The following is an 11,324-nucleotide window of genomic DNA, read 5'->3' on the forward strand; positions in this document are numbered from 1 at the left end:
ATGTTGATGACAAACGAACGCAGCGGAATCACCTAAACCCGTTGATCACGTGTCCAACGTACCTGGTATTGTAGAAGACGCCACAATCTGGCGCGGTTCTAGATTGATAAATCAATGGTATGACAAAGAAATGAATCTAAAATACTCAAGGATGCTTCAATGAAGCTTTGAGAGAATTCTCAAGTGTTTTTATTAATCATCATAAAACTGAATGTAAACAATGACTTAAGGCTATTTGTAGCCGTGACTAAGACCTAGTAAAGCTTGGAAAAACTTGAAGGAAATCCGGCCAGCCCTTGGTCTTCTCTTGTGGCCGACATTAGCCCAACAACATACATTGGAATATGTTGTGGAAAAATCCAAGGAAATCCGTGTCTTGTTTCCTTGATTACTCTTGTGGAAAAGCTTGGTGACAATTGTTGTATCTATGTGGCATTTCTGGACTACCCGATCCGACGGGTAAGGAATTTTTGGTAAGATCATTGGAGTATTTTGAGTGGAAAAATGAGTGAGAGTGAAAACATTAAGGGAGTGAATTGAGATTATATTTGTCCTATTTTCTTGTTCACTAACCTTTTACAGGACCAAACGATAGTCATGGAGGAAGCTCATCCGACCACTGACTACTCATTGATGTTCACCGCCATGAAAAACGAGCTAAAGCGGATTAGTGAGCAACAAATGGCGGAGAGGCACAACCGCTTTGACGAGCTATCCAAGAGCTTCACAAGGGGCTCTCATTCTCGATCTCGCAACCGAAATAACCATGGCACCAAAGGAGCAAACTATGATGAGTACTCTCGGCTGGTGAAGATGTGGAAATAGCCGAGAGGCCTAAAAGGGACACGTCTAAGAACGAGTTCAAGGGATATAAAATTCAAGTCTGCACGTTCCAAGGCAAAATTGACCCTGAGGCTTAGTTGGAATGGGAAGGCCGCATCGAGATGGTCTTCGATTGCTATGAGTTTAGCGAGGAACAAAAGGTCAAAGTTGCCATTGTTGAGTTCACCGACTACGCACTAGTTTGGTTGGATCAAGTCAGGACTAATCGGAGGCGAAATGGTGAACTCAAGGCACTAATGCATAAGCGGTTTGTTCCAAGCCACTACAACCGCGATCTCCATTCTCAGTTTCAAACCCTCACTCAAGGCAACATGAGTGTGGAGGACTACTCCAAGGAGATCAAGATGGCCATGATGAGGGCGAACATTCAAGAAGATAGTGAGGCTTCCCTGGCAAGGTTCCTTAGAGGTCTCGACCCCGACCTTCAAGAAGCCTTGGAGCTCCAACATTACTTGGACATGCATGATCTTCTTGAACTAGCCATCAAGGCCGAGAGGGGGAAGAAATTGAGGCGAGGAGGCCGTACCTTCCAAGCTTCCAACTTGCCTTCATAGAAGGGCAACCCACCAAGGAGAACCTCACATGATACTGGAAATGCGACTACACCAACCCCTGCTAGCCGCACACCTGGTAAGTTCTCTAACCGCAATTCCAATTTTACCCCTAACAAGCGGGTTAATGCATCCAGGTCCACTTCTAAGACCCCTCATGAAACTCCTAAAACTAAGAGTAGAGATATAAAGGGCTGCAAGTGCCAATGGTTTGGAAATATTGATACGAATGGCACCAACCTTATGATGCAACCTGTACAGAAAGGCTATGATCTAGAAGGTTAGGACTCATGTTGATGACAAACGAACGCAGCGGAATCACCTAAACCCGTTGATCACGTGTCCAACGTACCTGGTATTGTAGAAGACGCCACAATCTGGCGCGGTTCTAGATTGATAAATCAATGGTATGACAAAGAAATGAATCTAAAATACTCAAGGATGCTTCAATGAAGCTTTGAGAGAATTCTCAAGTGTTTTTATTAATCATCAAAAAACTGAATGTAAACAACGACTTAAGGCTATTTGTAAACCTTGGAAAAACTTGAAGGAAATCCGGCCAGCCATTGGGCTTCTCTTTTGGCTGGCACTAGCCCAACAACATACATTGGAGTATGTTGTGGAAAAATCCAAGGAAATCCGCATCTTGTTTCCTTGATTACTCTTGGGGAAAAGCTTGGTGACAATTGTAGGATCTTTGCGGCATTTCTCGACTACCCAATCCGACGGGTAAGGAATTTTTGGTAAGATCATTGGAGTATTTTGAGTGGAAAAATGAGTGAGAGTGAAAACACTAAGGGAGTGAATTGAGATTATATTTATCCTATTTTCTTGTGCACTAACCTTTTACAGGACCAAACGATAGTCATGGAGCAAGCTCATCCGACCACTGACTACTCATTGATGTTCACCGCCATGAAAAACGAGCTAAAGCGGGTTAGTGAGCAACAAATGGTGGAGAGGCACAACCGCTTAGACGAGCTATCCAAGAGCTTCACAAGGGGCTCTCGTTCTCGATCTCGCAACCGAAATAACCATGGCACCAAAGGAGCAAACTATGAGGAGTACTCTCGGCTGGTGAAGATGTGGAAATAGCCGAGAGGCCTAAAAGGGACACGTCTAAGAACGAGCTGAAGGGACGTAAAATTCAAGTCTGCACGTTCCAAGGCAAAATTGACCCTGAGGCTTAGTTGGAATGGGAAGGCCGCATCGAGATGGTCGTCGATTGCTATGAGTTTATCGAGGAACAAAAGGTGAAGGTTGCCACGGTTGAGTTCACCGACTACGCACTAGTTTTGTGGGACCACCAAGTCAGGACTAATCGGAGGCGAAATGGTGAACACAAGGCACTAATGCATAAGCGATTTGTTCCAAGCCACTACAACCGCGATCTCCACTCTCAGTTTCAAACCCTCACTCAAGGCAACATGAGGGTGGAGGACTATTCCAAGGAGATCAAGATGGCCGTGATGAGGGAGAACATTCAAGAAGATAGTGAGGCTACCATGGCAAGGTTCCTTAGAGGTCTCAACCCCGACCTTCAAGAAGCCTTGGAGCTCCAACATTACTTGGATATGCATGATCTTCTTGAACTAGCCATCAAGGCCGAGAAGGGGAAGAAATTGAGGCGAGGAGACCGTATCTTCCAAGCTTCCAACTCGCCTTCATGGAAGGGCAACCCACCAAGGAGAATCTCACATGATACAGGAAATTCGACTACACCAAGCCCTTCTAGCCTCACACCTGGAAATTTCTCTAACCGCAATTCCATATTTACCCCTAACAAGCTTGTTGATGCATCCAGGTCCACTTCTAAGACCCCTCATGAAACACCTAAAACTAGGAGTAGAGATATCAAGGGCTTCAAGTGCCAATGGTTTGGACATATTGACATGAACGGCACCAATCTTGTGATGCAACCCCTACAGAAAGGCTAGGATCTAGAAGGTTAGGACTCACGTTGATGACAAACGAACGCAACGGAATCACCTAAACCCGTTGATCACGTGGCCAACGAACCTGGTATTGTAGAAGACGCCACAATCTGGCGCGGTTCTAGATTGATAAGTCAATGGTTTGACAAAGAAATGAATCTAAAATACTCAAGGATGCTTCAATGAAGCTTTGAGAGAATTCTCAAGTGTTTTTATTAATCATCATAAAACTGAATGTAAACAATGACTTAAGGCTATTTGTAGCCGTGACTAAGACCTAGTAAAGCTTGGAAAAACTTGAAGTCCGGCCAGCCCTTGGGCTTCTCTTTTTGGCCGGCACTAGCCCAACAACATACATTGGAGTATGTTGTGGAAAAATCCAAGGAAATCCGGGTCTTGTTTCCTTGATTACTCTTGTGGAAAAGCTTGGTGACAATTGTTGGATCTTTGCGGCATTTCTCGACTACCCAATCCGACGGGTAAGGAATTTTTGGTAAGATCATTGGAGTATTTTGAGTGGGAAAACGAGGGAGAGTGAAAACACTCAGGGAGTGAAGTGAGATTATATTTGTCCTATTTTCTTGTTCACTAACCTTTTGCAGGACGAAACGATAGTCATGGAGCAAGCTCATCCGACCACTGACTACTCAATGATGTTCACCGCCATGAAAAATGAGCTTAAGCGGATTAGTGTGTAACAAATGGAGGAGAGGCACAACCGCTTGGACGAGCTCTCCAAGGGCTTCACAAGGGGCCCCCATTCTCGATCTCGCAACCGAAGTGACCATGGCACCAAAGGAGCAAACTATGAGGAGTACTCTCGGCAAGTGAAGATATGGTAAGAGCCTAGAGGCCTAAAAGGGACACGTCTAAGAACGAGCTCAAGGGACTTAAAATTCAAGTCTCTACGTTACGAGGGAAAAGTGACCCTGAGGCTTAGTTGGAATGGGAAGGCCGCATCGAGATGGTCTTCGATTGCTATGAGTTTAGCGAGGAACAGAAGGTGAAGGTTGCCATTGTTGAGTTCACCGACTGCGAACTAGTTTGGTGGAACCAAGTCAGGACTAATTGGAGGCGAAATGGTAAACTCAAGGCACTAATGCATAAGCGGTTTGTTCCAAGCCACTACAACCGCGATCTCCACTCTCAGCTTCAAACCCTCACTCAAGGCAACATGAGTGTGGAGGACTACTCCAAGGAGATCAAGATGGCCATGATGAGGGCGAACATTCAAGAAGATAGTGAGGCTACCATGACAAGGTTCCTTAGAGGTCTCAACCCCGTCCTTCAAGAAGCCTTGGAGCTCCAACATTACTTGGACATGCATGATCTTCTTGAACTAACCATCAAGGCCGAGAGGGGGAAGAAATTGAGGCGAGGAGGCCGTACCTTCCAAGCACCCAACTCTCCTTCATAGAAGGGCAACCCACCAAGGAGAACATCACATGATACTGGAAATACAACTACACCAAGCCCTTCTAGCCGCACACCTGGTAAAATCTCTAACCGTAATTCCTATTTTACCCTTAATAAGCTTGTTGATGCATCCAGATCCACTTCTAAGACCACTCATGAAACTCCTAAAACTAGGAGTAGAGATATCAAGGGCTTCAAGTGCCAATGGTTGGACATATTGATACGAACGGCACCAACCTTGTGATGCAACCCGTACAGAAAGGCTAGGATCTAGAAGGTTGGGACTCACGTTGATAACAAACGAACGCGGTGGAATCACCTAAACCCGGTGATCGCGTGGCCAACGAACCAGGTATTGTAGAAGACGCCGCAATCTGGCGCGGTCCTAGATTGATAAGTCAATGGTATGCCAAAGAAATGAATCTAAAATACTCAAGGATGCTTCAATGATGCTTTGAGAGAATTCTCAATTGTTTTTATTAATCATCATAAAACTGAATGTAAACAATGACTTAAGGCTATTTGTAGTCGTGACTAAGACTAGTAAAGCTTGGAAAAACTTGAAGGAAATACGGCCAGCCCTTGGGCTTCTCTTTTGGCCGAAACTAGCCCAACAACGTACAATGGAATATGTTGTGGAAAAATCCAAGGAAATCCGTATTTTTTTTCCTTGATTACTCTTGTGGAAAAGCTTGGTGACAATTAATTGTTGGATCTTTGCGGCATTTCTCGACTACCCAATCCGACGGGTAAGTAATTTTTGGTAAGATCATTGGAGTATTTTGAGTGGAAAAATGAGGGAGAGTGAAAACACTAAGGGAGTGAAGTGAGATTATATTTGTCCTATTTTCTTGTTCACTAACCTTTTGCAGGACCAAACGAGAGTCATGGAGCAAGCTCATCCGACCACTGACTACTCATTGATGTTCACCGCCATGAAAAATGAGGTTAAGCAGATTAGTGAGCAACAAATAAAGGAGAGGCACAACCGCTTTGACGAGCTCTCTAAGAGCTTCACAAGGGGTTCCCGTTCTCGATCTCGCAACCGAAGTAAGCATGGCACCAAAGGAGCAAACTATGAGGAATACTCTCGGCTAGTGAAGATGTGGAAAGAGCCGAGAGGCCTGCCTAAAAGGGACACGTCTAATATCGAGCTCAAGGGACATAAAATTCAAGTCTCTACGTTCCGAGGGAAAAGTGACCCTGAGACTTAGTTGGAATGGGAAGGCCGCATCGAGATGGTCTTTGATTGCTATGAGTTTAGTGAGAAACAAAAGGTGAAGGTTGCCACTGTTGAGTTCACCGACTGCGCACTAGTTTGGTGGGACCAAGTCAGGACTAATCGGAGGCGAAATGGTGAACTCAAGGCACTAATGCATAAGCGGTTTGTTCCAAACCACTACAACCGCGATCTCCACTGATACGTTCCTCGATCAACACGTTCGAGACACGTAGCACGTTTGCCCAAGGATCTAGCGAGGTTGTCCAACGCTTGGTGTGCGGAACCTAGAATCACACGGACTGCACGATTTGATTTAGGTGGTAGACGACACTCCGATGAAGGTGAATACTCCAGGGGAATAGGTCGGATGAACAATCGAGGACAGGACGCAAGATTGCTCAATAACCCTTGCCAAAGCAAGTTAAAGGCTCGAATTCTCTAGAAAGAAAACGAAAGTACTAAGAATTTTATTCATAAAACTTGTGTCTTTAACCTTACAAAGCTAGCCTATTTATAGGCTAAAAGGTAACAAGCAAAACCCTAAAGAAACCCTAAGAGGGTGGTCGGCCATCTTAGTGTAAAGATGGGCCGGTCCATTCTACTAACCAAACTAATCCAATCTAATAATTATCAAAGGCTAAGGCCCTACTCGGCCAAAGCTCTTGGTGACCCACTTGAGTCTTCATGGGCTTGGATCAAGGTGTAAATGGCCCGGTGGTCTCTCTCTAAGCCCTCAATATCTTTGTGAACTCCATGTTGGTCTTGGACGACTCTCACCAGGGCTTGGAGTGATTCTTTGAAAAGCTTGGCCCGTGCACGTGTGACTGGGCCTAATGGGACTCGGACTGGGTCATTGCGTGGGCCGAGGCTCGAGCACACATCAGTCCCCTCCTCTTGAGAAGGATTTGCCCTCAAATCTGGATCCTTCTCGTCAAGAAATGGGCTTAGGTCCGCAACGTTGAAGGTTGCACTAACATTGTATTCCCCAGGTAGCTCCAATTTGTAGGCGTTGTCATTGACCCTTTGGAGTACCCGAAATGGTCCATCACCTCTTGGGGATAATTTGCTTTGACGTTGCTTGGGGAATCGCTCTTTCCTCAAGTGTAGCCACACCCAATCTCCAGGCTCAAAAATCATCTTGCGGCGGTGCTTGTTGGCTTGCTGGATGTACTGCTGCGTGCGCTTCTCGATGTTCGTTCGCACAGCTTCATGTAACCTGCGCACAAAATCAGCTTTCTTTTTCCCATCTAAGCTTGTGTGGTCAGAGGAAGGTAAGGGCACCAGATCAAGGGGGTAAGGGGGTTGAAGCCATAAACAATCTCAAAGGGAGAATATTGTGTTACACTATGCACAGTTCGATTGTAGGCAAATTCAACATGAGGTAAGCACTCCTCCCAAGACTTAAGATTCTTTTTAATCAAGGCCCGAAGTAAAATGCCAAGTGTGCGATTGACAACTTCAGTTTGTCCATCGCTTTGAGGATGACTAGTGGTGGAGAATAATAACCTAGTGCCAAGTTTGGACCACAAAGTCTTCCAAAAGTAACTCAGGAATTTCACATCTCTGTCACTAACAATAGTCCTAGGCATGCCATGCAGACGGACAATCTCTTTGAAGAATAAAGTAGCAATATGAGATGCATCGTCAGTTTTGTGACAAGGAATAAAATGTGCCATTTTAGAAAATCTATCAACCACTACAAATATGGAGTCATTACCCCTTGGTGATCTAGGCAAACCTAGCACAAAGTCCATAGACAAGTCAACCCAAGGATGGTGTGGGATAGGTAATGGGGTATACAAGCCATATGGATTTGTCTTAGACTTTGCCTTGTGACAAGTAGCGCATCTACCAACCATGCGTTCAACATCTCTACGCATATGAGGCCAGTAAAAGTGCTCTTGCAACATGGCCAGAGTCTTGGTGATGCCAAAGTGGCCCATGAGACCACCACTATGTGCCTCTCGAATCAAAAGATCACGAATGGAAGAATCAGGTACACACAGTTTATCTACATGGAATAGAAATCCATCATGCAAGAAGTATTTTCCATGCGGGTTCTTAACACAAGCAACATAGATATCACCAAAGTCATGATCATTTGTGTAGAGTTCCTTAACCATTTCGAACCCTAGTAACTTGGCATCCAGAAGGGCAAGCAACGAATGTCTACGGGATAATGCATCAGCCACTACATTCGTTTTGCCAGTCTTATACTTAATGACATACGAGAAGGTGTCAATGAAGCTTACCCATTTGGCATGTCTCTTGCTTAACTTGGGTTGCCCTTTGAGGTACTTCAATGACTCGTGATCAGTGTGGATCACGAACTCCCGAGGGCGAAGATAGTGCTGCCAGGTCTCCAAGGCCCTCACTAATGCGTACAACTCCTTGTCGTACGTGGGGTAGTTTAATGCAGCTCCTCCCAGTTTCTCACTAAAGAAAGCACAAGGCCTCCTGTCTTGCATGAGGACCGCTCCAATACCTACACCAGAAGCATCACATTCAATTTCAAAAGTCTTGTGAAAATTTGGTAATGCTAACACAGGTGCATGTGTGAGTGTGTCCTTGAGGGCGAGAAATGCTTGTTCTTGTGTTTCTCCCCAGTGGAACTTGTCATTCTTCTTTGTCACGGCGGTCAACGGGGCGGCAATGGTGCTAAAATCTTTGACAAAGCGCCGGTAAAAGCCCGCCAATCCAGGAAAGCTGCGCACGTCAGGGACGGATGTGGGAGTTGGCCATTGCTCGATGGCCTCAATTTTGGATTTGTCCACCTTGATGCCCTGCGAACTTACCACATAGCCTAAAAACACAAGCTCGTTAGTACAAAAGGTGCACTTCTTGAGGTTGGCGTACAGGCGCGCCTGTCGAAGTGTCTCAAGAACTAATCTCACATGCTCTAGGTGCTCATGCTCACTACGGCTATAGATCAGGATGTCATCAAAGTAAACAATGACAAACTTGCCAATAAAATGTCTCAACACATGGTTCATTAGTCGCATGAAGGTGCTAGGGGCATTAGTTAAGCCAAAAGGCATGACTAGCCACTCATAGAGACCATGTTTGGTTTTGAAGGCTGTTTTCCACTCGTCGCCTTCTTTCATCCGAATTTGATGATAGCCGCTCCTTAAGTCTATTTTGGTGAAAATAATGGCACCATCGAGTTCATCAAGCATATCATCAAGTCTAGGAATGGGATGACGATATTTGACAGTGATAGCGTTCACAGCCCGACAGTCAGTGCACATGCGCCAAGTACCGTCCTTTTTGGGAACAAGTATCATAGGCACAGCGCAAGGACTTAGACTTTCCTTTACCCAACCCATACTTAAGAGGCCATCAACTTGCCTTTGAAGCTCCTTGGTCTCCTCAGGGCCCATGCGGTAAGCAGGTTTGTTGGGCAATGGTGCTCCAGGAATGAGGTCGATTTGGTGTTCAATTCCCCGAATGGGTGGTAAGCCATCAGGGACCTCGTCAGGGAAAACATCCTCAAATTCTTGCAAAAGAGCAACTATGCTCGCAGCCAACGCCTTGTCGAGCTCAGCAACATCCAAGAGCACATGCTTGCAAATCATGAGAAGTATAGGCTGATTAGAGTTCACCACTTTTCTAACATCTTTAGCCTTAATAATCATGTTGTGCTTCCTAGTGGTAGGTGCGGTAGGTGATTTGTCATGTATACCCCTAGGTGTGCTCCCTTGACCCTTGGTTGATGGCTCACTCGTAGACGTGGAGCCTTTACCAGGGTCGACCGCCTTTAGTTTCCTCCTTTGACGGTCTTGTTCACACTCCCTTTGCAATAGTAGTTGGTCCTCATAAACTTGTGCAGGTGTGAGAGGTGTAAGGACCTTACGTTTGCCATCGTGCAAAAGTGTGTACTTATTTGCTCTTCCATCGAATGTGACGTGTTTGTCAAATTGCCAAGGCCTTCCCAAAATGATATGCGTAGCATGCATTGGCACTACGTCGCACACGATTTCATCAGTGTAGGTACCAATTGAAAAGGGAATGCAGACCTGTCTGAAGACTCATACCTCGCCATCCTCACTTAGCCATTGGAGGCGGTAAGGATTTGGATGCCTGGTAGTGGGGAGTCCTAGACTCTCAACCATGAGCAAACTGGCCACATTTGTGCAACTCCCACCGTCGATGATGAGACTACACACCTTGTTGCCTATCTTACAGCGGGTATAGAATAGGTTTTCGCGTTGTAGCTGCTCGTCCTCTTTAACGCGGGCGGTTAGCACTCGCCGTGCCACCAAGCAACCGACTTCTCCTCGTGTAGGCGAGCAAGCCTCCCCAGCTGACTCTTCTTCCAGGCAGTCGTTTTCGACCAGTTCGGGCATCTCCGCACATTCGTCATCATCAGACACAATTTCGCCATTGTGAGTGATGAGCATGACCCGTTGGTTTGGGCACTGAGATTGAATATGGCCAAACCCTTGGCACTTGAAGCACTTGATGTCCCTACTCCTAGGCTTAGGAGTCTCATGCGGTGCCTTTGAGGTGGACCTGGATGCATCGGAAACCTTGTTAGAGGTAGAATAGGAATTGCGGTTAGAAGAGTTACCTTGGACTCGGTTAGAAGAGGTGGGTGTTGCCGCATTTCCAACTTCGTGGGTCGCCCTTCTTGGTTGGTTGCCCCTCCATGAAGTGGTATTAGAAGATTGGAAAGGACGTGCTCCTCGTCTTAGTTTCTTCCCCCGCTCGGCCTTGATAGCGAGTTCTAGAAGGTCGTGCATGTCCAAGTAATGTTGGAGCTCCAAGGTTTCTTGAAGGTCAGGATTGAGACCTCTAAGAAACCTAGCCATCGTGGCTTCATTGTCCTCTTGAATGTTGGCCCTCATCATGGCCATCTCGATCTCTTTGTAGTAGTCTTCCACACTCATGTTGCCTTGAGTGAGAGTTTGAAGTTTAGAGTGGAGATCGCGATTGTAGTAGCTAGGAACAAATCGCTTGCGCATTAGTGCCTTGAGTTCTCGCCAAGTCCGGACACGTGGTTCGCCCATCCTCCTCCTATGGGTCCTTACTTGGTCCCACCAGACTAGTGCGTAGTCGGTGAATTCCACGGTGGCAACTTTAACCTTTTGTTCCTCGCTGTAATCGTAGCAGTCGAAGACCATCTCGATACGGCCTTCCCACTCCAAGTAAGCTTCAGGGTCATTTTTACCTTTGAATGCGGGGACTTGAATTTTAAGCCCCTTGAGTTCGTTCTTAGGCGTGTCCCGTCGTGGCTTCTCGGGTTGCTCGTCGTCTTCACTGGCGGAGTAGTCCTCACTGGGTGTTCCTTTGAGGCCACGGCTACTCCGGTTGCGTGATCCAGAACGAGAGCCTGGGGTGAGACTCTTGGCGAGTTCG

This window comes from Coffea eugenioides, chromosome 1, assembly GCF_003713205.1.
Source record: "Coffea eugenioides isolate CCC68of chromosome 1, Ceug_1.0, whole genome shotgun sequence".
NCBI classification, from domain to species: Eukaryota; Viridiplantae; Streptophyta; class Magnoliopsida; order Gentianales; family Rubiaceae; genus Coffea; species Coffea eugenioides.